This window comes from Odocoileus virginianus, chromosome 6 (assembly GCF_023699985.2).
Source record: "Odocoileus virginianus isolate 20LAN1187 ecotype Illinois chromosome 6, Ovbor_1.2, whole genome shotgun sequence".
In the NCBI taxonomy this organism is placed as follows: domain Eukaryota; kingdom Metazoa; phylum Chordata; class Mammalia; order Artiodactyla; family Cervidae; genus Odocoileus; species Odocoileus virginianus.
The window spans coordinates 2,645,467-2,670,786 of record NC_069679.1 but is presented as its reverse complement, the minus strand read 5'-3'; positions in this window follow the sequence as shown (position 1 = coordinate 2,670,786).

Sequence of the window (25,320 nt, the reverse complement as noted above, 5' to 3'; positions counted from 1 at the left end):
TTGGGGAGGACTCCCCAAAGGAGTTAGGCATGGAATGGCTTGGAATGACTTTTTACTGGGAAAAGGAAAGAAGGAAAGTTCTTAAGTCAAAGAGAAGCTACCTTCTCAGAACTTGGCCCAGCACTGACCAGGGCTGTTACTGGAGGTTCTGGCTGCTTCTCCCTAAGGGGAAGTTCTGAAAAAAGTGAGGTGTAAGGGCCAGGGAAGAGGCTCTGAGGGAACCAGCTAGCGTTAAAGTTTGTTTGCCTTTGTCCAGAGACTGACTATATATATATATATATACACACACACACATATATATATATATACACTCATATATATATATATATATATATATATATATACTTTCTCTCTCTATAGTATATACTATATATAGTGCATTAGTCACCTTTATTTTATTTGAAATAGATCCTTTCACTCTAATGCAAAGTGATTTATAACTCTATAAGATACAGTATCTTTACCTGGAGATGGTGGGATATTAACAGGAGGAATACAAATATTAGTACTACCCCTCCCAGGCACACCTTACAAAAGACATTTGCTAAGTTTTGTTATTTATAAAAATATATTTAGCTACCAACTCTACTGTCATTGTGGAAAATTGCACAAACCAATATATGTAAGTGAATAATTTTACATGTAGTTAATGTCTTTTTTGATTAAGAAAGTCTTTTAAAGTACATATTAATTATGCATCGTATGTATCCTGGGTGGCTAAAACAGCTCTGTGAATAGAGACCCGCCAGTTGTTTTGTTAAAATAACAGAATGCAGCTGTGATTTTTTTTTTTTTTAATGAATGTGGCATATCTGGGAGAGTCATTTTTTATCTTTTAAAAGGGAGGGATGAAAGTTAAAAAATTTTTTTAAGCAAATACATGATTCTTGGAGAGAAGTGCATTAGGCTACACAAATGTGTGGGATATCATGGCGTGAAGGCTGTGTTTTGTCTAAAATGTTTCCTGGCTAGGACTCTCAACTTAGTGGCACATCATGTGCAGGAGACGGGAAGACACACACACCTTAGGAGAATTTTTTTTTTCCTTCCAGCTGTAATTGGAACCATTACCGCTGTTTTCACATTTAAACTTGGGTTCGTAAAATTCCAAGCAGTCCCCGCCTCTACCCCTGCCCATAAATGATAAAAATCCACGTTTGAAGGAAGTAGTTTCAAGATCACACTAGAGTTTGTCTTTGCCCCTCAGAAATAAAAGGGAATATTATCTGTCCGAGAAAACACTTTGGAAGTATTTCCCTGAAGCTTTTTTGACTTTTCAGGGTGTCTGTGGGGAAGTCCCATCTGTGTTCACTGCATTGTGGTCCCATCCGAGCCGCGGGTGGTGGCTTTGAATGGGGCAGCGTCCCCAAATCTGCATGAAAATTGGGAATTGTCAAAGTAATTTGCCACTTGCGGGCTCACTCTCTATGCCTTTTGTGTTCTGATCAATAAAAACTTAAATCCTTTACCCAGTTAGTAACAACCTATTCTAAAGCATTATATTCCCTCTAATCTTCTCCAGTTCTGGTTGTACAGTTATCCATTTTCAATGATATTCATTTTAAAAGGTTAACAAACGAGAAACTAAACCAACCATACAAATAACAGCCCAAAGAACACTTTCCAAAATGTGTTGCTGTAGTGCCATTTCAAATTTAATATTCATGCAGAGAAAAGCTAAAGGCCACCAAACCAGGTGGATAAAATAGTACTGCATTTTATGACTCCTTCTTAAATGAAATCTCTTAAATATTGCTAATGAAGCCAGCTCTCCCACACAGCCTCGTCGAGCGCCCTTTCTAGGCTGGTTCAGTTCCATTTCCCTGTCTAGCAATTTGCCCCAGGCCCCTATTAAATGAATTATCACGGCCCCTAAATCATCTCTGCGGGGGTTTCCTCTAATCCCATCAAGACACTTACACTCCCTTTCTTCCCTCCTGGTGACATAATGAATTATTGTTTCATGGGGAGCAGTTAAAGAGGCCCCTTTGGAGGAGTGGGACGTGCTCCGACCGAGGGCAGGGGTAGCGGGGTGGGTCCCGGCGCCTCGCGCTGGTACCCGGGGCCTGGCGGGGGCAAAGCCGCGCGCCGCCCGCGGCCCTTCCGCCCAGGGGTCTCCGCCGAGCGCCACGCACTCGGATGGCCCCCAGCGCCCGCCCCCGGGGAGTGACTCTGGGAGCCCAGGAACGCAGGGCCAAGAGAGAATATAAATGTTTTCCTTAACTGGAGGAAACACTGCACTCACAAACCACTTGCGGAATAGATTAAGCTAATTTATTAAACAGAGTTTGCCTGCTGACTGAGCTGAGCTGAGTAATGATTTACATTTTTTTTTTCTTTTAAAAGACATTAATAAGAAGAAGTCAGGGGCCACAGCGGCCCTAATCATGGGGCCGTGGCTGAGGAGGGCGCCCCGAAGACTGGGTGTGGGTCCAAGGATGCTGTGACCGGACGATGGCGAAGCTTTCCAGCCCACACACCGCATCCCCGCAGGCCCGCTGGGTGCGGGGAGGGGGCTGGGCCCCCTTTGGAGGCGGAGGGTTCAGACCTAGGGATCCTGGTCCCCCGAAAGGGCCCGGTTTTGGTTTTCACATCTGTTTTGGAGGAACTCAGACCATTCCACACGAACCAGTGGTGGACCTTCTGAAAGCCCGTGAGCTTACACACTTTTTAGGAGATTTTGAAAACATTATATTGGAGGACACATGTGGAGCGGCCATTCTCAACCTTGTTTGGTGCCAACAACCCTCCTTTTAAAACAAGTTTGTTGTAATACTTCTACCATCTTGCAGTGAAAGACTTGGATAATATCACCTACTGATGCACAAGGTTAAAAAAGAAAGAAAGAAAAAGAAAACAAGTGAAAGAACAGATAAGAGGGAAGGGGGTGCGGAGGGAGGCAGAGAGGAAAGGAAGGAGAAAAATCAAGATGACCTGACTGTAAAGGAAAAAAAACAACAAATAAAATGTAACAAAATATGCATTTTTCCTTGTGGACAACTGTAAAATAGTCAAATTCTTGCACTACTTTCTAACACATACATTTTAATTTAAGAGGAAACTGTTCAATTGATTGTTGTTGACACTTTTTCTCAAGAACTGACTTTTTGCAATAAGGCCTAAATAAGTGTATTTGTTACTATACGTAGGATGTCCCAGGGTGACAGCTGTGCATGCTGGAGATGTCCGGGGAACATGAAACCCACAAACTATACCATGGTCAGTGACACGATTTTCCAGAGTGGTGGAGTTCAGTTCAGTCGCTCAGTCGTGTCCTACTCTTTGCGACCCCATGAATCGCAGCATGCCAGTCTTCACTGTCCATCACCAACTCCTGGACTTTACTCAAACTTATGTCCATTGAGTCAGTGATGCCATCCAACCATCTCATCCTCTGTCGTCCCCTTCTCCTCCCATCTTCAGTATTTCCCAGCATCAGGATCTTTTCCAGTGAGTCAGTTCTTCCCATAAGGTGGCCAAAGTATTGGAGTTTCAGCTTCAGCATCAGTCCTTCCAATGAATATTGGACTGTGGTGAATAACTCAGTATAGTTGCAGACAAAGCTGTACATGGTAGTTGTGTATATCTGGAAAATTCACTGTATGTTAAAGCTCCATAAAAATACTTTGTGTTTTTTTTGTGGGAAGAAAGAAAGTTCCTACAACCCTACCACTCTAACATAAGAGTTTTCATTTTTCTATGTATCCGTATCTTGTAGTTTTTGTCCGGATCTTTATGTAATACATACTCAGTTTTTTACATCTCTTTTCTTATTCTCTGTTAGGAGTGGGTTTTAACTTGTATTTATTCTTAAGCAAAGTAATTAAAGTAGAAAACAAAGGGTTTTCAACACAACTTTACCCAAGTGGGCTGACAAGCTAAAATTTTTAGTGTAAATGTTACTCGCTCAGTTGTGTCCAATTCTTTGTGACCCCATGGACTATAGCCCATCAGGCTCCTTTGCCCATGGAATTCTCCAGGCAAGAATACTGGAGTGGGCTGCCATTCCCTTCTCCAGGGGATCTTCCCAACCCAGGGATTGAACCCGGGTGTCCTGCATTGCAGGTAGATTCTTTACCATCTTAGCCACCAGGGAAGCCCAAAATTTTTGTAAGCCTTTAAAAAAATTATCACTGTAGCAGTAAGGTAGGACTATCATATTAATTTAACAGCTCACCTTAAAAAATCCTTATATATTTGCATAAGTCAGAAGTGTAAGCGGGTGACAGGTTCTTGAACTGCTGATTTAGAAAGTCCTGAAGTTGTGATCTGGAGCACTTTGGCTTGGGAGACCTCAGCCTGAGGTCTGTGACTTGGGTTCTGCCGGAAAGCAGGGCTAAGAGAAGGGTGGAGAAGGTGGTAGAGAGGCCACCTTTGGTCTGCCTCTGGTTTTGAAGGGTGCCGGGCCAAGTGTGCTGGGGTAACTGGGCAATCAGCTCCTCATTTGAAGTCCTTTACTTCTGTTCCTGTTCCCGTGATGTTGCTGCCTCTGAATTAGTTAGATCTTTTCTGGGAACCCAGTAGGATGTTTCCAGTCCTTTGTCCAGAGCCCAAGGAAGCCTCAACTGAAGTTTGACTTACGGTTGATACCTGCTTTTCTGTCTTCTTAAGTATTGTATAGAACATTTTTGATGGGAATAAGCACTATCTTTCAGCAGTTTGATAATAATGATGGCTACAAGTTACTGGGCATTTTGTATGTGCCAGGCAATGTACACTTATGTCATCAAGCTTCTTAACAATGAGGGATCTCATTCCCCAAGCAGGAATCGAACTGAGGCACCCGGCACTGGAAACACCAAATCTTAGCCACTGGACCACTAGGGAAGTCCCGAGGCAGGAGTCATTATTTTCATTTTGGCGATGAGAAACGCAGAGAGGTTAAGTGTCTTATCCAAAACACAGACTGGCCGATTTCCACAGCCCAGGGTGGTTTCACTGTTTAACACTCTGCATCCATTTGAAACTATATAAATTTGAGCAATATGAAGTGACATCCCCAGATCCCAAGCTCTGTCTCTAGTTTAGGAAGACAAGAAAAGGTGAGCAGAGAGACTCCAGGGCTTTCCCCAAGCAGGGGATCTTCCCAACCCAGGGATTGAACCTGGGTCTCCTGCATTGCACAGTGACTGCTCCCAGTGACTTCTCCTTGCTTACAGGACAAGGTGTTCCTGGAACAAGTGAAGGGCAGAAACTTGACAACCTAGCAACAGGGAATGATCCTAAAACAGTGACGCTTAAGAGACAGGTTTGGCATATTTTCAGGATGTAAAATGTCAAACTCAAAACTTAAGTGGTAGCACAAAATCTGTCACCAAACCACTGGGTGACTATAATTTAGTTGTTTAATCACCTAGTCGTGTCCAACTCTTTCACAACCTCATGGATTCGGATTTTCCAGGCAAGGATACTGGAGTGGATTGCCATTTCCTCCTCCAGGAGATCTTCCTGCCTGGAATCAAACATTTGTCTCCTGCCCATGTGTCCAGCATTGCAGGCAGATTTTTTTTTTTTTTTTTTTTTTTTTTTTACCCCTGAGCCACTGGGGAAGCCCAGTAATTCAGTTAGTAAAGTAAATTTCTCCAGCCTTTGGCTGAGTCAGTGTTTGATGAATAAATATGTCGTGATTCTTTGTAGCAGCTAAGAATTTCTTATACAAGAGAAAGAAGAGCTGGTCTTGTTTAGCATATGTAGATGCTTTTCAGCCTTTGAATGGAAACAATCAAGCCATTTTTGTTTTCTGACTAAAGAATGATCTTGTCAAGCCCTGAGATCATTGACTTAAGGTCCATTCTTGGTAACGACATGTAGGATATAGGGGCATCACAGGTCCACAATTGAATCAATGGTAAGCTTTGAACTCTTCCCTGCTCCTAAAATAAAAATGAGGGGCTAGAGTCTGAGGATAGCCTCATCTATAAACTGAGTCCCTGCCCTCAGCTATCTCTAAGCCTGTGAGTTCAAAGCTGCATCATTGCTGTGGCCTCTGGAAATACCAAGGATCTTCCTGAAGTTCAGCTTCAGACTTCTTAGCATTCCCAAGTCTCCTCAGTTCTAGGTGGCAGGCACTACTCTCACTGTCTGGGCATTTGGTGACCTCAGAACTCCAGGACTAACTGGGCTCTGGTTCAAGCAGATTTTCAGAAACCCTTTCTAAGGCAATCTGAAGATCCAAACTGTTTTCTTCTAGCAAGCTAGGTCAGTGTGCCTAGTTCTGGCAACCACATGAAAGAATAGACTGTGGGTCTGGTCACAAAACCCAGGATGATTTATTACCAGGGCAAAGAGAAACACTGCAGACCACACTATCATTTATCATGTAATTACATGTCTTTCTGGGAGATAACATGCGTGACCGCAGAAGCAATAGAGAGCTGTTCTGCCTCTTGATCTGGCCTCAGTTTCCTTGCCTGCAGTGGGAGAGGCGTAAGCAGAGTGGTCTCTGGATGTTGAAGGGCTCTTGCAGCCCTAACGTTGAGAGTCTGCAGATATACGGAGAGGTGTAGGTCTTACACGGAAGTGGCCTTCTAGAGCTATGGCATGGTTGATACCAGCTCCCATCAAAGTGTCTCCTGGGCTCTGAAGAGCTCTTCCGGGCTTGGTTTCCTCATCTGTTAAAATGGAGATGATGACTACCCTAAGCAGTGCCAACTCCTTAGGGTTACTGGTATGTTCATCGAGGTAATGTACGCAAACCTCTGAGAAAGAAAGTCTCAGAAAGCATTCAGCCTACATTAGCTCTTACAGTTATTGAGGACACCCCACTGTAATAGTTTTTTTTTTTTATTATTCTCCTTGTCCCCCATCTCTCCTTGCTTACTTCCACATTTACTCTTGTTGCAAAAGCTATCTTCAAGAGTTAAACTTTAAGGGAAGTGATGAGGAACCAAATCTCAAGTACAGGAATGAGTGATCCCAGGACCTAATCCTAGATCTTGCTAGAATGTGAATCTATTGCCCTTGTCAAGCCTTATACATAGATACAAATCACGGGCTGGGGTGTTATGTTGTGGAGATGTTTAGCAACAGATATTTCTTCCAGGTATCTTCATTGTTCTGTTTTAGAACAAGGAGGATTTGAATTTTCCTAAAGTGAATCTCTCTGAGGAGAACTTGGAATTCTCAGGGGGCTCAGTAGTAAATGCAGGACATTTGGGTTCTATCCCTAGGTCTGGAAGATCCCCAGGAGTAGGAAATGGCATCCCACTCCAGTATTTGCCTGGAAAACCCCGTGGATAGAGGAGCCTGGTGAGCAACAGTCCCTGGGGTTGCAAAGAGTTGGATAAGACGGACTGGGCATGCGCACATGCACTCGGGCAATGCTTATGGAATGTCTCTTTTTTCTTTTGGTGATGTATTAGGAACACATGTCAAGCTTTTTCTTTTTCAGACATAAGTGTTTTTTACTTAGGCTTAGAGGTTGAATAAACATCCCATGAATAACCCTTTAAAACATTTTTGTTTTTTCTCTTTCCCACACACCTAACAAATCTTGATTAACGTCTTTGGCTTCAAAACATGCCCAGTCCATTTCCGGCTGCCAAGGCGGAGTCGGGGTTCACGTCGCCATCTGCTGACAGGAACAAGGAGAGCTATCTTCCTGGTCCAGGAAGTGTCCCCCTTGGTCCCTGGGCGTTGGCTGAAGCCCGCTTTCCCCATTTGCTCTGCAAATCCACTTCGTCTACACCGTCTCCTCCTGGAACCAGTTTTCTTTGGAACAGAAAACTGGGAAAACAGTAATGGATACCTGATGTCCTCCGCCTTTGTCTCACAGGCCAAAATATCAGCTACTGGGTGTAATACATGTATGAGCCACACTATTGCATATATAATAGAACGTTCTAGGTGGTCATCTCCAGACTCCTTAGGATGTGTAGTTACTTATCTCTATCATACAAATGCAATACACCAGAGAACCAGCCCTGCAACATGAGAGAATCAAGAAAATTTGGAAACAAAATCTCAAATGTTTAGTCCAAGCCGCTCATTCAGTCATTCTTTCTTTATTGCTTTTGTCGTAACAAGGGAGTATTTTTCACCCTTTTGCTTTCAGCCTCGTTTACCAAGAATGCCTTGGATTGATCGTCCTCTTATGTTTCTCCACAGGTAATGTTGCTGCTTTCTCTCCTTTGTTTTAGAGAGGTGCTCTAGCCACTGTTTAAAGAACTTTGTCCTTCGTAGATGGAAATGAAGATAATAAACCCCAAAAGCTTGCTGTGGTGGACTTGGGGTGCACCACCCGTAGCCCCTCTTTAAGGCCAACGCTGCTATAAGTGCTGGTTCCTGAAGGCTGTCAGCCCCAGGAGTTCCTCTCCAGGAATTGTCATCTGCTACAGGGAGCTGCTTTTCCCAGAGTCACACTCGCGCAGGGTCAGCCTTCATCTCATGACTGGGCAGTGTGGGCGCAGGGGGAGGTGGGCAGGGCCACCCAGCTCCAGAGTCACTGTGGGATCAGCTGAGACCTTGGTGGTGAAAGCAGCGCAGCTTAGCTTCTGCCTATTCCTGATGCCTTCTCTCCCCATCAAGGATGACTCCAAGAGCACCCCCAATAAGCCTCCTGTGAGAAATCATCTCATAGACTATTTCCCGGTGAGCCTGACCTCTGATGCTTAGGCTAAAAATATTAGGAAGGATGGCACGCAGTCCCCCTATCTGTTTTTTTCCCTAAGAATCTGATCCTCCTTGGTTAAAATAGTTGAAGAGCTTTGGGATAGCAATTGCAACCCAGGAAACCCGGGAAAAGATATTAAAATGTATGAGAATGATTATAATAAATGAGAAATGTATTTTAGAAAATTCTTTTTTAAAAAAGCAGAAGCACCAAAATGTAACTTTAAGAATCAGACTTGTGGAAAATAGGAAATTTTACCAGGGAGACTATTCTTATTAGAAACTCTGAGACCAAGGAGCAGTGTTAGGACCTTGATGTTTTTGGGGTTTTTTTTTGAACGTGAATTGCTTTGTATAATAAATACTTAGTGATTGAGGCAACCACCTTATCAGGGTCACAGAGGCTGAGGGGGATGGAAGGATAAAGGGACAACCAGTGAGCTTCCAGCAAGAAAACTGAGGTACCAGTGAGGTCTGCCCCGTGTGAACACCTCATTGGGACTGTAATCTTTAAAACTTGTTCTTCAAAGGGTTTATCTCATAATAACATTCAGTGACTATTTCCTCCAACACAGAGTTATAATGAGAATCCTTACAATTGATCTTGATAAGGCAGAATATATACAGCAAAATATGGAGTAAGACTCTTTTTCACTTAAAAACAAACCTTTACTGGAGCTCTTTAGAAATTATTTTACATAAGTTAAATCTCAAAATGTTATCATTATAAATAAAAATCAAGCAATGAAAAAGTACATTAAAATACACAGTTAAATCCCCTTCTCAGGGATAGCTACTGTTCTCAGCTGGCTTTCAGACCCTTTACTAAGAGTGATTAGCTATTCTCGGACTTACGCATGGATATGGCATGTCTTTCCATTGTTGTTATTGTTGCTTTTCCTCGTGTTCTCAAATTAACGGGATCATACTACATAGGTGGTTCTGTAAGTTTTACACTTTTTTTGCTTAACTGTGTTTTATGAATATCCCTTTTAACCTACTTAATTCAAACCACATTGCACTATTCTCAACTGCTATATTAGAATTAAATTTGATGCTACATTGATCCTACGTATGTTAGCTATTCTTGGGGATCATACTGCTTATCTAAGTGGAATAAATTAACTATTTCAGTTTTCTAATACAAATTCTTATTTTCTCAAAATGCAGAGAATTACGTTTTTTCCTTTGCCTTTCATACTGATTCAGTGGAGTCTGACTCCAAAAATAATTCTTTTAAAAATAGCCAAGAAAAATAAAATCTAATTTCATTCTGAAAGTGACCTCAATATTTTCTTTGCTTTAGTGTTATCCTGCCCTCTCCATGGATGTGTGTGTTTTTTTTTTGTTTTTTTTTTAAAGAATAGAGGGGAAGAAAACTAGTTTCAGCCACTCAATTTTTGTTTATGTTTGTTTTCAAATCCAAGTGGCCTTTTGTCAGCAGCAAGGTCTTCTCTCCTGCTCCATCACTGGTCTGTAAAGTAAATTGCAAAATGCTACCAAAGTCTGGCTACATCCTCATAGTGACTGTTTAAACCCATTACTTTCTCTTTTAATCAAATCACTGTTGTGTCAAAATATACGATTCTCGCCATGAATCTCCCCAGCTTGTTACAGGTCACCGGTTGCACCTTGAAAATGTTTGCTCTCCTAAGCGTCTTCTCTCCAGCCTCCAGCTAAATTGCACCAGACCAACCAGGATCATTTTTCTATACACATAGACCTCTAATTAATATATATACATAACGATCGCTGAGAACCTGTACTTTACCAAGAGAGGAAGGGAAAATGCCTGGTCAGTAGGTAGGCAGGAGCATCATATAGATTATGGCAAAATGAGTGTCTAAACAGATAAAAGCATTCAAATTACCTTCAGGGAAAAAAGGAAACCCTAAAGATTCCTTATCCATGAATTACTGAGATTCAGCCTTTATTCTTTTCTGCTTTACAAAATATTTTATATAAAGCCGCCAGAGGGCGAATAAGGGAAATAGTAATTATGTTTAAACAGCCAACACTTCACTAACATAAAATATTTGTACAGGCTCTTAAACATGAAGTTAAGTGCCAGAGGCTATTTTCACTGTTTAATGTATTAAGTAAATAAAAATGTATCTAAGATGTGGACACACAATTAGTTTTGAGTTATTTATCCTGGAGTTTGTATGGTTTAGAAAAACTCCATCTTCTTGGCTCCTGCTGTCCTAATGCATTTAACTCCAGCCATCAGCTATGATTAAACACCTGCTGTTGTGGGGAAACAAAGCACACTAATCCAATATGTATTTCTGACATCTTAAATATCACCCAGTCCCCTGACATCAGGCACAGCTTTTCAGCGGGATGGAATTCCAGAGCATATTTTTCTAATTTATGGATGGACAATAAATCAAAATTAAGCCTTGGGCAATGAAATATACATCAGTGCGGAATGAACTGACTGCAAACGAGGACCCTGCACAACCAAGGGAAAGGATATATTAATGGAATCCTAAGCTGCAAACACTGAAGTGAAAATTAAGGAAGTTTATTTCACATTTTGTCCCTGTAAAACCAAAAGGCAAAGACAGAAAATGAAAAGTTTTCTTGTTTTTCATGCACAACGCTGAAGAAGCACATTTAGATTTTTTTAGTCACTGTATTTTTAAATGCTTGCTTGTGGGTAATTAGAAACCCAATCTCCACTGCTCTTTTTTTTAATTATTATTTTTAATGTTTAAGAAGGATTTGAAATGCTTAGTGCTGTTTCAATTTCACTCTTCTGGAAGAGTGAACAAAGGCCGTTGTTGACAGTCATCAGTTTCTGCTGGAAAAGGTCAGAGGGCGAAGGACATCCTTCCCTCCCAGGTGGACTGGGCTGGGCTGGAAGCTGTCTAGTGCCGAACAAATCTTCCTTCTATTGACCTCCAACTATCTCAGCACCTAGAGACAGAAGTGACTTTAAAGCTTTATTTTTATCAGAAGACATCAGGCACCCCATGTGTAAGCCTACCACCTGACTCTGCCCACCTTGCTCTAGCCGCTTTCAGCTCCGGACCAAGGTCATCCTGGAGTTTCTCACACGGCTTTATCCTCACCCCCACTATTGCCAAGCACCATACATCTTCAACAGAACCCGCCAGGGCAACCATTGTATTTATCAGAAATAATGTTTGTGTTTATGGGCATGTCAGGATCCTTAACGAACATTCTCTCTTGAATCCTCACGGCACCTCTGTTAATGGGATAAGTGGCAGATAGTATTTAAAAGTTAGAGACAGATGTACAGAGCCATAGCAAAGTTGAGAGCTTTGTCTTGGGCTGCATGGCAAGTGGTGACACTGGAGAAAGGAATTTTACAAACTAGCTTCTGGTTCTAGATGTCACTCAGACAGCAAATTCCACTCCTCCTGGTGACAGGAGGATCTTCAGGTTATTATTCCCGGAAAGAGAAGTCATTCAGTTGTGTCCGACTCTGCGAACCCATGGACTGTAGCTGCCAGGTTCCTCTGTCCATGGGATTTTCCAGGCAAGAGTGCTGGAGTGGATTGCCATTTCCTTCTCCAGGGAATCTTCCCAACCCAGGGATTGAACCTGGGTCTCCCGCAACTGCAGGCAGACTCTTTACTGTTTGGGCCACCAGGGAATCCCTTAAAGCCACTTGCATTATACGGTCTAGTTTATTTTAATACTTGTGTTTTATTTATTATTTTGGCTGTGCTGGATCTTCGTGGGTGTGCAGGCTTTTCTGCAGTTGTGGTGAGTGGGGGTTGCTCTCTAACTGTGGTGTGTGGGCCTCTCGTGACTGTGGCTTCTCCTCTGTGGAGCACGTGCTCTAGTGCAAGCTGGGTTCAGCTGCAGCACACAGGTTCAATAGTTGTGTCAAATGGGCTTAGTTGCTCCAGGGCATTTGGGTTCTTCCCAAATCAGGGATCGAACCTGTGTCTCCTGCATCGGCAGGCAGATTCTTTACCACTGAACCACTGGGAAGCCCCAGGGCAACAGTTATTTTTAGAGAGTCTTGTTACTGGCTTACTAATTTATATAGTGTTTGTTGATGAACAATTATTTCTATAGACTCATGCATTTTAGAGTCATATGTTTAGACTGAGAATATTTCAAATGATTAAAATTAACCCTGAAGGAGATTGTGTAATTTAAGAATTAAGTTTTCATGTATCTCGGAAAGAAACCAGCATGTTCCCTGGCCTCAACTTTGTATTTTGGAAAACTACGTGGAATCACATTTTAGTGATGTTTTAAAATTGATCTCCTTCGGGGTCAGTAATTACTGAAGCTGAAATACTTGGCTACTACAGAGCTTAAAAATGAAGCATATCTTTCCCTCTGTCATCATAGTTTTCCTTTTTGTGTTAGTTTCTCTTTCTTGTTAAAATCCTCAGTATGACTGTTTACAGAAAAGATGCATAAGCTTAGTAGGAAATCCTTTGTACAAAAATGCAGCAGTATTAAATAACATTAGTTTCTGAGGAAATTCTTTATTCTTTGAGGAAATAGTTTTAAAAGACTGCTTTTTCATTTTATTACCACAGTGTTACCTGTTGGTGATGGTAATGATAATGACAGAGGTAGGCTGATGGTCCTGTTCTGGAGTCTTTAGGTACGTTAAGCCTAAGCAGTCCTTACAAGCAGACTGTGGGGTCGGTACGTGTCGCCCTCCTCAACGCCGCGGATGTGAACCCAGAGGAAGCGGTCTCTCACCAGGGCCGTGCAGTGCTGGGTGGAGCACAGGTGCAAACTCTAGCAGTTCATCTGCAGGGCCTGCCTTTCAAGGACATCACTGTTCTACAGAATACTTTTATAGAAAGGAAAGTTTTAGCCTTTATACGTTTAACTTTTAAACTCTGCAGGTTAGATTAACCTATCTCCTCTAGATTCAGTGCTACTCTATAAATCACTGAAGGGGAATGACTGGGCTGTTCATAGTCACTGTCATATAAATGGTTACAAGAAGGATTATAATATAAAAAATGGCATTCTTAACATCTGGATAGTTCTCTATTCTCATTTTTAGCTCCAAGAGCTTAATCTTAAAAATATGGGCCAAGACCTAGAAATACTGGCAAGAAGTGGGGAATTTCAACTTTATGAATAAACAAGTTTAAAAACAAATTCTTTTGCTCATTCTTAAGTTAAATAAAGCATATAGTTTGGTTTACAGTAGTCTTTTAAATTTTTGTCAGAAATTTGTGATTGCATCAGATGAGTTCATTGAGATTTTAAAATACACCTACTAATGAACCTGCATGTGTGAGTGCTCAGTTGTGTCCGATTCTTTGCAACCCATGGACTATAGCCCACCAGGCTCTTCTGTCCATGGAGTTTTCCAGGTAAGAATACTGGATGGGTTGCCATTTCCTCCTCCAGGGGATCTTCTTGACTGAGAGATCAAACCCATGTCTCTTGCATCTCCTGCATTGGCAGGTGGATTCTTTACCATCTGAACCACCAGGGAAGTCCCATCCTGATGAAAGTAATATACAGTAACAATAGTGCATTAATTGTTGTAGTGGCAACATTTGTTTAAAAATAGCTAAAACAAAATAAAATCTTTACCACTAATTTTTGCCATTAGTATATCCCATATTTTTTAAATGTATAAATTTAATCAATGTTTATTTGAGGATTTACCAAGGTGTACCATGCACCATGCCAGGTTCTAAGGGTTCAGTGCAAAAAGACAGATATGATCTCCCATGTGGAATTCATCTTCTAGATGTGGAAAATCCTATTCTTGCTCATTGGGAAAACGTCATGAGAATAGTTGAAGAGCAAATAAAATGAAGAATTGTTCCAAACTTAAATAAGAGTTTTCTTTTGATATTATAATCCATTTATTATTCCCTTGAAAAATAGTCTTAAATTCCTTGGTGCCTCTTTTTGTAGGTTACAGCTTCCTCATTTCCTGTTTGCAAATTCCTAACTTCTGCTCATTTCCATCGTTTCCTGCTAAGCCTTCTCCTGGAGGATACTTGGCCCATCTGTTACTCTAGCCCTGTTTTCTCCTATCTGTCTCTTGGCTGAAACTCATCAAATCCAACATTTAGGTTATATTCCCTTTCTTTCTTTCTTTTTTTTATTGAGGTGAAACATATGATATAAAATTCACTACTGCAAAGTAAGCAATTCAGTGACATTTAGTCCATACACAGAGTTGTACAATTACGTCTATGTAGTTCCAAAGCATTTCCATTTCCCCACAAGTGAGCCAGTGTCCATTAAGCAGTTTCTCTCCTTTTCCTGTCCTCCCAGCCCCTGGCTGTTTTCTGACTCCATGGATTGACCAGTTTGAGATATTTCATATAGACAGAATCATTGCAATATGTGAGCTTTTGTATCTGGCTTCTTTCAGTTAGTTTAATACTATCTTGGTTTATCCATGGTGCAGTACATGTCAGGATTCCATTCTTTTTTATGGCTAAGTTATATTTCATTGTATTCTATGCTAGAATTTGTTTATCCATTCATCTATTGATAGACACTTGGGTTGTTTCTACCTTTGGCTTTCATAAATACTGCTGTTATGACCATTAATGTATGAGTATTCTTTTTGCATTTTCGATTCTTTGGGGCCCTGTTGGGTGTTTTTAAATAAACGTTTTTATTTTGGATAAATTTAGCTTTAAAGAAAAACTTGAAAGGCAGTACAGAGAGTTCCCACCACCCAGCTCCCCCAACGGTAACATCTTAAAAGACTTGTGGCACATTTGCCAAAACTAGGAAGTCAACATTAGTCAATGCTATTTACAAACTCCAGACTTATCCTAGATTTTCCACTAATGTCATTTTCCATTCTAGCATCTCTTCCAGGATTCTATATTGTGTTCAGTCATCATGTGTCCTTTGTAATAGTTTCTGTCTTTCCTTATTTCTCACAACCTTAAGAGTTTTGAGGAGTATTGGTTAGGTATTTTGTAAAATGTCCCTCAATTTGTGTTTGTCTGATGCCTTTCTCATGATTAAACTGGAGTTTGGGGAGAGAATGCCATAGAGAAGTGCTCTTTCCAGCACATTACATCAAGGGGTGTGTGCCATCACCATGAATTTTATCACAGTCCCCTGGTCAAGGTTGTGTCTGTCAGGTTTCCTCACTGTAAAGTCCCTCCCCACCCTTCACATGCTGTCTTCTTTGAAGTCAAGTCACTAAGTCCCACCCGCACTCACAAATCTACACATCACTTGTGATTCTTCTGTAAGAAAGTTTGTCTCTCCCATTTATTTATTCAGTCATTTTCTCATGTCAGTATGGACTTGCGGACATTTAGTTCATATCCTCTTGAGGTCTTGTCACCAATATCTGTAAGAAAAGTGATAAATGAGTGAATGCAGGTTACAGTGCTTTGCAGGCAAGAAGACCTTGGGTTTAATGTAGAATGTAGCATCCACGGAACAAGATGTACATTCTCACAGCATGGGAGGTTTGAAGATGATATTTAACGAGTAGAAATAGAACACATTTTGGTGTTTTTATAGGTTACATCTAAACTTTTTAGAAGGCTTATTAAGGCCCAGCTTTTCTGATTCCTTGTTTTGTGCCCTTATATTATTCCTTGCCATCAGATCTTTGCACACGGTCATATTTGTAGTTATTAATATACTTGTAGATAAATAAAGTGGTTCCACACAAAATATCCTCACTCAACTTATACAGATATTCTCCACCCCCCCCACCCCCGCAAAGGCTTGTGTTCTTGGCTGTTACTCAGGATTTAGAACCATGGGGTTTAGACAGGCGACATCTTAAAGATCGGGTGGAACTACTTACTCCTGCTATTGAAGAGGAGATGGAGCCCTGTGTCCTTGCATGTTCCCCCTAGATTACGCAGTTAATCAGCAGTAAAACTTCGAGTTAAAGAGGGCGAAACAGAGCCTGGAAAGAAAGTGAAACTTGTCTTGGATAACGCAATAATCTAGTGATGGAATTGAAGGAAATAAACGTATTGGCTAACTCTCTGCCTTATATCAAGACTACTTAGAGCATTTGTTTGATTAGTATTTAGGTTTCTGATTTTTTCTTCTGTGGTACTTTCATTAAAGAATTATGTTGCTGTTATTGTTTTAAAAAATTAAGATGTTTAGTGTGGCAATAAATTTATTTATATCCAAGAAGTAGCAAAATAAGAGGAAAATTCATTTTTGGAGTTTTGCTTTCACTTACTAGAGAACATATGCAGATAGTATCCATACAAAGATTTAGTTTAAAGATTCAGTCTCTTTATTTAACAGCCCTACTTTGCATTTGAACACTTTATAGATATAACAAACATTGCTTTTTTAAACAAATTTTTATTTCTTTTTTAAAATATAAAATTATTTAGTTTAATTGGAGGCTAATTACTTTACAATATTGTAGGTTTTGCCATACATTGACATGAATCCGCCACAGGTGTACATGCTTTTAGTTTTTATTTATGGCTGCCCTGGTCTCCATTGCTGCGTGCAGGCTTTCTCTAGTTGTGGGGGCTCCTCTCCAGTTGAGATGCACACGCTGCTCATTGTGGGGGCTTCTCTTGTTGCAGAGCATGGGCTCTAGGTGCGCGGCTTCAGGAGTTGCGGCTCGTGGGTTCTGGAGCATGGGCCCAGTCGTCGCGGCACAGGCGCCTATTTGCCCCATGGCATGTGGAATCTTCGCAGACCAAGGATCACACCCATGTCCCCTGCATTGGCAGGCAGATCCTTAACCACTGGACCATCAGGGAAGTCCAAAGTGTTCTTTTTATTGGATGTGTTTTGAGAGTAATATAGCCTTCAGTTTTGGGAATACACCTTTTGATGTTGGAGCATGGTTGAGTATAGTTGAGAAAATGTAGTAAAGCGAATTATTATTTAGTATCATAAAATGTTGCACACAGGTAATACTTAGGGTATTTTTATTTTCATCAGTATTGCAGGCTAGATGACTTACAAGTCTTCCTGCCACAAACACATAGAAATTTGGGGTTGAATACATTTTTTAAATCCTTTTGAATGAAAAGATGATATCACAAGAAAAAAGGGAAATATCCCAGGACCGAAAACAAAACAAGACAACAGAGTAATACATTCATGAGCTGGCACGGGAGCTGCCCTAGGGCATACTGTCCATTTTAATACTTGAGTGTTAATACCACAGAGACAGAAGGAAAAGCCTCGTATATTAAGCAGGAGTTAGAGTTGATATCTCTACAGAAATCTAGGACTCTCAGAAAAATAGTACACTAGAATAAAAAAATCTGTCCATCAATACAGGAAAACCTTTCTATCTCAGCCTGGGCTCCAGATGAGAAAAAAGTCTCCCTTAAGGATGTATCTGCTCCTTGTGTAAGCTTGGTGCTTAATTTATATTTATTGCATTACTAGGTACACCTAAGGTCAGAAATTAACATAAAAGTCATCTCAAGTTGGTGATATTTTTGAGTCAACCTGCAGAAGCCAAAGCAAGAATCTCTTTGGAAGGATCATCTCTTTACCCAGGCAAAACTTCCCAGATAAAGCCTTACAGAAGGTGACCTTACAATACAAAGTTACAAAACACTTGTGTTAAAATCAGCAAACAGAACAATGGCAGATTAGTCATTCAAGAATTCAGGTAATAAGAAGATGTATTAAAAACTATAAAATGAGTTCGGTTATAAACATTGAGGACACAAATGGTTGAATAAAAATAAGATAAGAAAGTAGAAAAGAAAAATATGAAGAGACAGAGAAGTTTTCATAATGAAAAATATATCTCTTGAAATTGTATGCTCAATGGACAAAATATACAGCAGATTAGACATAGCCAAAAAGACATAAGTGAATGGAAAAATTATCTGGAATGCATCATGAAGAGATTTCAAAAAGGGAACATAAAAATAATATTCAGAGACATGGAGTTTAGAATAAGAAAGTTAAAAATACATCCAACAGGATTCTCCTAAAGAGACTATAAAACAACTGGGAAAGAGACAAAATGTGAAGAGATAATGGCAATAATTTTCCAGACCTAATAAAATAAACAAATCTTCATATTAAGTACACTGCATCCCAAATGGGAGACATTAAAAAAAAAAATCCATGTCTAGATGCACTGTAATAAAATTGTAAAACACAGAAGTCAAAGAGAAAATATTTAATGCATTCAGAGGAAAAGAGGTAGATAATATATAAAGGAATCACATTTAGACTGTCTTTGAATTTACAACAACAAAAATTTACAATAACAACAAAAGCCATAAGACAATGAATAATATCTTCAAAGTGCTGAGAGACAGTAACCACCAATGAGGAGCTGTGTATACAGCTACCTTATCACGCAAGAGTGAGGGGGAAACGAAAACATTTTCTGACAAACAGAATTTTCTACTGATAGATCCTCAGTGAAAGATGAAATTAAACCCAGAAGGAAGAATTGAGACAGAGGACAGATTGGAAAACAAATAAGCATATGAGTGAGTCTACAAAAGAACCGACATGAAAAAAAAAAAAAAAAACTGACATGAAACAACAACAGCAATTTATTGGGTGTATAAAAGCATGATAAATCTAAAATATTGGAAATAGGTATTGCTATATGGCAAGCAGGAGGTGATTATTCAGAGTTAAACTGTTCTAAGATCCTTGGTGTGTTAAGGAGGCAGAGAAGATGCTGATTAACTTTAGATTCTGTTAACTATTCATGTCAGAATTTTAAGAATAAGAACTAAAGTTGATTGAATTTATGTTTTGTTAGATAGTCCCGTCATTTAATTAAAAAAAAAAAACCTCTGAAGAGTTACTGCTAAATCTGGTACAACTTCCACATTTAAGGAAGTGTGGGAGTTGGAGCAAGAAGGCAGAAATGTAATAGAGAAAATTCAATCACTTTAGTAGATTTCAGGAAAGGAAAGACGAAATAAAGAGGGAAAAGAAAAAAACAACAGGATAAAAGGAAAGCACAAAATAATATGATATAAATAATCCCCAATATGTTAGTAATTAAATGTGTAGTGTTTAAACTAAAGAAATTATTAGACTGAATTTAAAAAAATCTAGCTATATGTTTCTTATATAAGACAACTATATATTCCTATGCATGCATGCTCAGTTGCGTCCGACTTTTAGTGACCCCATGAACTAAAGCCTGCCAAGTTCCTTTGTCCGTTGAATTTTCCAAGCAAGAATACTGAAGTAGGTAGCCATTTCCTTCCCTAGGGGATCTTCCCCACCCTGGGATCGAACCCATGCCTCCTATGTCTCTAACATTCGCAGGCAGATTCTTTATCACTGAGCCACCTGAGAAGCCCATATATTCTTTTTTTACCCATATATTCTTATACATGTAAATTATTGCAGATTAAAAGTAAAAGAATAATAGAAATTTGGTAACTATATTATTATTGGTTGAAATAGGCTTCGAGGAAAAGGTGTGATTAGGGAGAAGACAGATGGATACAGGGCCTGGGGCCAGATCTCTGAAGAGCTCTCACATGATACGGAAGAGAGACTGTCCATCTGAAACACACGTTATTTTGTATGGTTCAGAAGGACAGAGCCTGTAAGTGAGAAGCATAGGGAGGCAGGTATTGGTTCAATGTGTTGGAAGGAATTATCTAACAGCTCTCTGAAATGAAATGCATTTGTCCCTGAAGATCTTTAGGCCAGAGAGGTGGGGAAGCTGTGGAGGGGATGAGTGGCCTGAGCTAGATGGATGGTTTCCAAACCAGACTATGCGTTGAAATCACCTGGAGAGCTTTTGATAAGAACACACATTCCAAAAGAGACACAGGTGTACAGAACAGACTTTTGGACTCTGGGAGAAGGTGAGGGTGGTCTGAGAGAATAGCATTGAAACAAGTATACTATCAAGGGTGAAACAGATCACCAGCCCAGGTTGGATGCATGAGACAAGTGCTCAGGGCTGGTGCACTGGGAAGACCCAGCAGGATGGGATGGAGAGGGAGGTGGGAGGGGGGATAGGGGTGGGGAACACATGTAAATCCATGGCTGATTCATGTCAATGTATGGCAAAAACCACTACAATATTGTAAAGTAATTAGCCTCCAACTAATAGAAATTAAAAAAAAAAAAAAAAAAGCTCTGGATTTCAAGGATTAAAGGCTAAATCCAGTTTCAGTAACACTCTAAAAAAAAATAAATAAATAAGAAAACACATTCCAGTGCCTCTTCCCAGACATGATAAGTTGATTCTATATCCTAGGATCCTGCCTTTTTGAAATATTCCCAGGTGATTCTGACATAGCCAGTTCAGAACAGGTCAATAGAACAACATTTGAGAACCACTGGCCATATGACCTCTAAAGTTCCCATGGACTGTAACATTTGATAGTTTAAATAATCCCTTTGTAGACATTTACCTGTGGACTGGGGATATCACTAGAAAACTGGAGAGGTAGAATGATTGTTCCCAGGGCACAGAAGAATCAGGGAGGCTATCATATCTGTGAAATTAGACGCCACTTGGTGAACAGCCTAAGTGCCGTCTCCACTGTTCATAAGATTTTTAGTAAATTTTGATGAAGGTGATGGATATGGACATATTTTCTGCTCAGAACACATGGTCCAATGGGCCAACATAGCTTATTGTTTACATCCCCAACATCCTCAGACTTCATGTAAGTGGACTCTGTTACAATTCTACAGCTCCAGAGCAGTGTGTCTAAACTTTTCACATGCATGCACATCACCCGGGAAGTTTGGTAAAATTCAGATTCTGATTTAGCTGGACTAGGCTGGAACCCAGGACAGTAAGTTTCTAACAAAGCTCTCTATCTGCTCAACTTAATACTAGGCATTCAGGAACTTTCTCTTTAGACAAGATAAAGAGGGAGGCCTCCTGGTTTTCCAAAGACCTCCTTTAGGCTAGATTGTCATTTTGTGTTAGTATTTCTGTGAGTGAATAAGGAGATGAGAAGGCAGAATATATGCAGTATGTTGACTGGATTAGGTAACAGGGCATGGGAGTGACATCAAGAATAGTGACATCTTGAAAACTTAAGTATCTATGTCTACCCATAAAACAGGATCACTGTAAGGACACAAAAACTACCTGGCCTGTAAGAGGACCAGAAAATTCCAGTCTCAGAGTGGATTTTTTGTTTTGTTTTGATTTGCTTGTTTTTGCTTTCTAAGTTTCATCCTTTTATAAGTCACTTAATCTTTGAGAGACTGTTTTGTCTACAACTGGGATCTACTAACTGGGACTTTTATGTGCTTTGTAATTTTTTTTTATTTAGGTAAAATTTATATAACATAAAATTAACCACCTTGAGTGACTCAAGGCATTTATTACAATGTTATGCAACCATCGCCTCTCTCTAGTTCCAAGATATTTTCCTCTCTCCAAAAGAAAACCCACACCCGTTAAACAGTCCCTGCCTCTTCCTACCTCCCCTCAGTCCCACACAGTCAAAAATCCATTTTCTATCTCTATGGATTGTCCCATCCTGAGTATTTCATATACAAGGAATCATTGCAACCTGTGACCTCTAATGTCTGACTCTTTTAACTTCACGGAATGTTTTCTAGATTCCTTCATGATATATCAGTACTTCATTCCTTTAAGGATTAGGATTAGGGTTAATAATACTCCATCATATATGAATATCACCTTTTGTTTATCCATTCGTATGTTGATGGACATACATTAATAATCATATGTTAGGGTTATTTCCACTTCTTGGTTATTGTGAATAATACTCTGTGAATATTTGTGTATAAGTGTTTGAATACTTGTTTTCATAATTTAAAAAAATGTATATATATATATTTATTTATTTATTTGGCTGTGCCGGTTCTTAATTGCAACACTCGGGATCTTCAATATTTGTTGTTGCATGCATGAGTTCTTTAGTTGTGACAAGCAGATTCTTAGTTGCCGCATGTGGAATCTAGTTCCTTGACCAGGGATCAAACCCAGGTCCCCTGCATTGGAAGCACAGAGTTTTAGCCACTGAACCACCAGGGAAGTCCCCATAATTGGTTATTTTTAAATGTATCATCTCATGTAGTTTTCAAATTGGGTTGAAAAGAGATTAGTATTTTACTGACAAGAAACCAGCTCAGAGGGACTTGCTGAAGGTTCACAAGCAGTAAGAAGCCCAGAAACTTAAGGCTTCCAACAAGAGGTTTATACTCTTTTAAGTTATACCATCCTTGGCTCAGCTGTCTTGAGAGTCAAAAAGGAAGATGTGTATAAAAATGATCAGCGGGCTGTAAAGCCTAGATGTGTAAGTTAGTGTTGATAGTCAGTATTCTACTGATGCTACAGGAATAGTTTCCTGCTCGCGAGGTCAGCGCACACTGTCTCTATTATGGCCAGAAGAGAGATTTTAGAATTGCAAAAGGTATAACAGAGTGGTTGGACACCAGCAAAGGAGTTTGACAAGGCTGTCACATCTGTTCAATATTTCTCCTGAAATAAGCATGGGTATTGCTGTTGATGCTTGCTGTAGTGGTATTAAGGTTGGCAGAAGGAGATGATGTAATCTGGAGCAGACTGATGACATCCTGGCTGCTGAGTCTGTGGTTTCTATGCTCGAAAAACTAGGGCCTTAGACGAGGGATGATTTAGACGCTGATCATGGCAGCCAAGAGGCAGAATATTTTAGTGGCAGTGCAAACTGCAAGTGAAGAGAAAAAGAGAGTGAAGGGTTACGCTGCCATGGGTTGTCGGTAGGTAGTGGGAGCTGTGGCCCTCTGGCTTGTAAGAGAGAACAGGGACTCCCTATATGTCCAATGGTTGGGGCTCCTGCTTCACCTGCACGGGGCACAGGTTCCATTGCTGGTCAGGGAACCAAGATCACGCAAGCCACGTGGCATGGCTAAAAAATTTAAAAATCAAGGAGGGATGGCCTAGGCAGCACTCATGAAGATGCGGTACGGAGAACCATGTGTCTACTGGGGAGCTGGTCGGCTCCACGTGGTCGCACTGCTGGTCCATTCTTAATTCTAATCTAGTCCCAGGATCTGATTAGTATGAAATAGCTGTGAGCGGAGCCTCAATTTACAGACTTTTACCAAAAGAGAAGATGAAGATCCACGCAGAAACGTGGCTACTGTCAAGCTGAGTTAGACCCAGAGTGATGACGATGATATCTCATGAAGGAGAAGAATGACAAGAGGCTGGAAGAAGGCATCATCTGTTTCCAGAATCCCGGAACACTTCCTTCTGAAATAACTCATTCTGTGTGTCTTGATTTCCTGACAAGTAAATCTTAAAGAACAGAACTGGCATTTATCAGGGCCAATATTACTATGTGTGGGTCTCTGGAAGGATTAGTAGTGGGGTTTTTGAAATCTGTATTTTGAAGATATCATTGCTTTATGAGGGTTCTTAGAATCTTCCTTGAAAATCAAAATCTATCTTTATATGACATAGGTTTTTATGGTTATGAAATGAATACTATTCATTGTAGAAAACTTACTGAAATATGGAAAAGGGGAAAAAGTCATGCAAATTTTTCAACTCAGAAATAGTCAATGAACATTTATCATTTCTTCTTCCACCATTTTATCTATATTTACTTTTATATAATTGGGTGCTTATTTTAGATTCAATTGGTTTCATGTTTTTAAAAAAAATCACTTAACTGTACATATATTTCTGGCTACTTCTCTGGATCCAAGGGTCATTCTAGGGGTTGTTTCCTATAGACTTTCTATACGATTCCCTTAGTTAGTTACGTTGCTCAGTCGTGTCCGACTCTTTGCGACCCCGTGGACTGCAGCCCACCAGGTTCCTCCGTCCATGGGATTCTCCAGGCAAGAATACTGGAGTGGGTTGCCATTCCCTTAGAGCAGAGGAAAATCAGAGCCTAGAATTATTTATCCTTTCTAGACAGGAAGCAGTTCAGATTTTTGAGCAAACCCGTCTCTGACATAGTATGCAGCTGCTCGTTTTCTCTGAATGCCTAGGACAGTGGTGAGCCTGTGGCAGATTTCAGGTTCCTCTGGAAACCATAATCTGAAAAGCTATTTCTGCTTTCCAGAATGATGTAGAGGTAACCATGGGCAGAGAGCTTCCCAGATGGCTCACTGGTAAAGAATCTGCTTGCTAATGCAGGAGACACAGGAGACAGAGGTTTAGTCCCTGGGTCAGGAAGATCCCCTGGAGGAGGAAATGGCAGCCCACTCCAGTGTTCTTGCTTGGGGAATCCTATGGACAGAGGAGCCTGGTGGGCCACAGTCCACAGGGTCACAAAGAGTCAGGCACGACTGAGCTACTGAGCGTGCGTGCACACACACACACACCTCTGGGAAGAGGGCCACATGGTACCCTTACAGTGTGGTGGAAACCTGTGGCCTAGGATGGGGGTAGGTGTGGGCTGGAGGTGGGAGGGAGACAAAAAACCCCAAACTAGCTGCCTTAGGCTACAGGAGATCTAGAAATTACTCTGGAAAGTCCTTGTCTTTCCTTCTGCTGGTCCAGCCCCTAAGCACATTTCCGAGTCCATTGAGTTCCATTGTCTCCTGTAAAATCTCCTGCATCTCTCTCTCTTTTTCTCCCCAGTCAAGGAGCTCCCCAATTCTAAGCATTTCCTATGCCCAGTTAGTTAGCCTCTATTTCCTGCCTCTTGGAACTCCCTCCCCCAAACTCCTCTCCCCACAACCCCTGTGAGGGAGGCCAGGCACCTGACTCCCCCGAGGCCACCTCCTTCCATGGAAATAGAGTAATAGTGACCAGTCCTCAGCTTCCTCTCATTTCAGCCCAAATGCCAGTCATCACCATCTGGGACATTCCAGTCCCAGCAT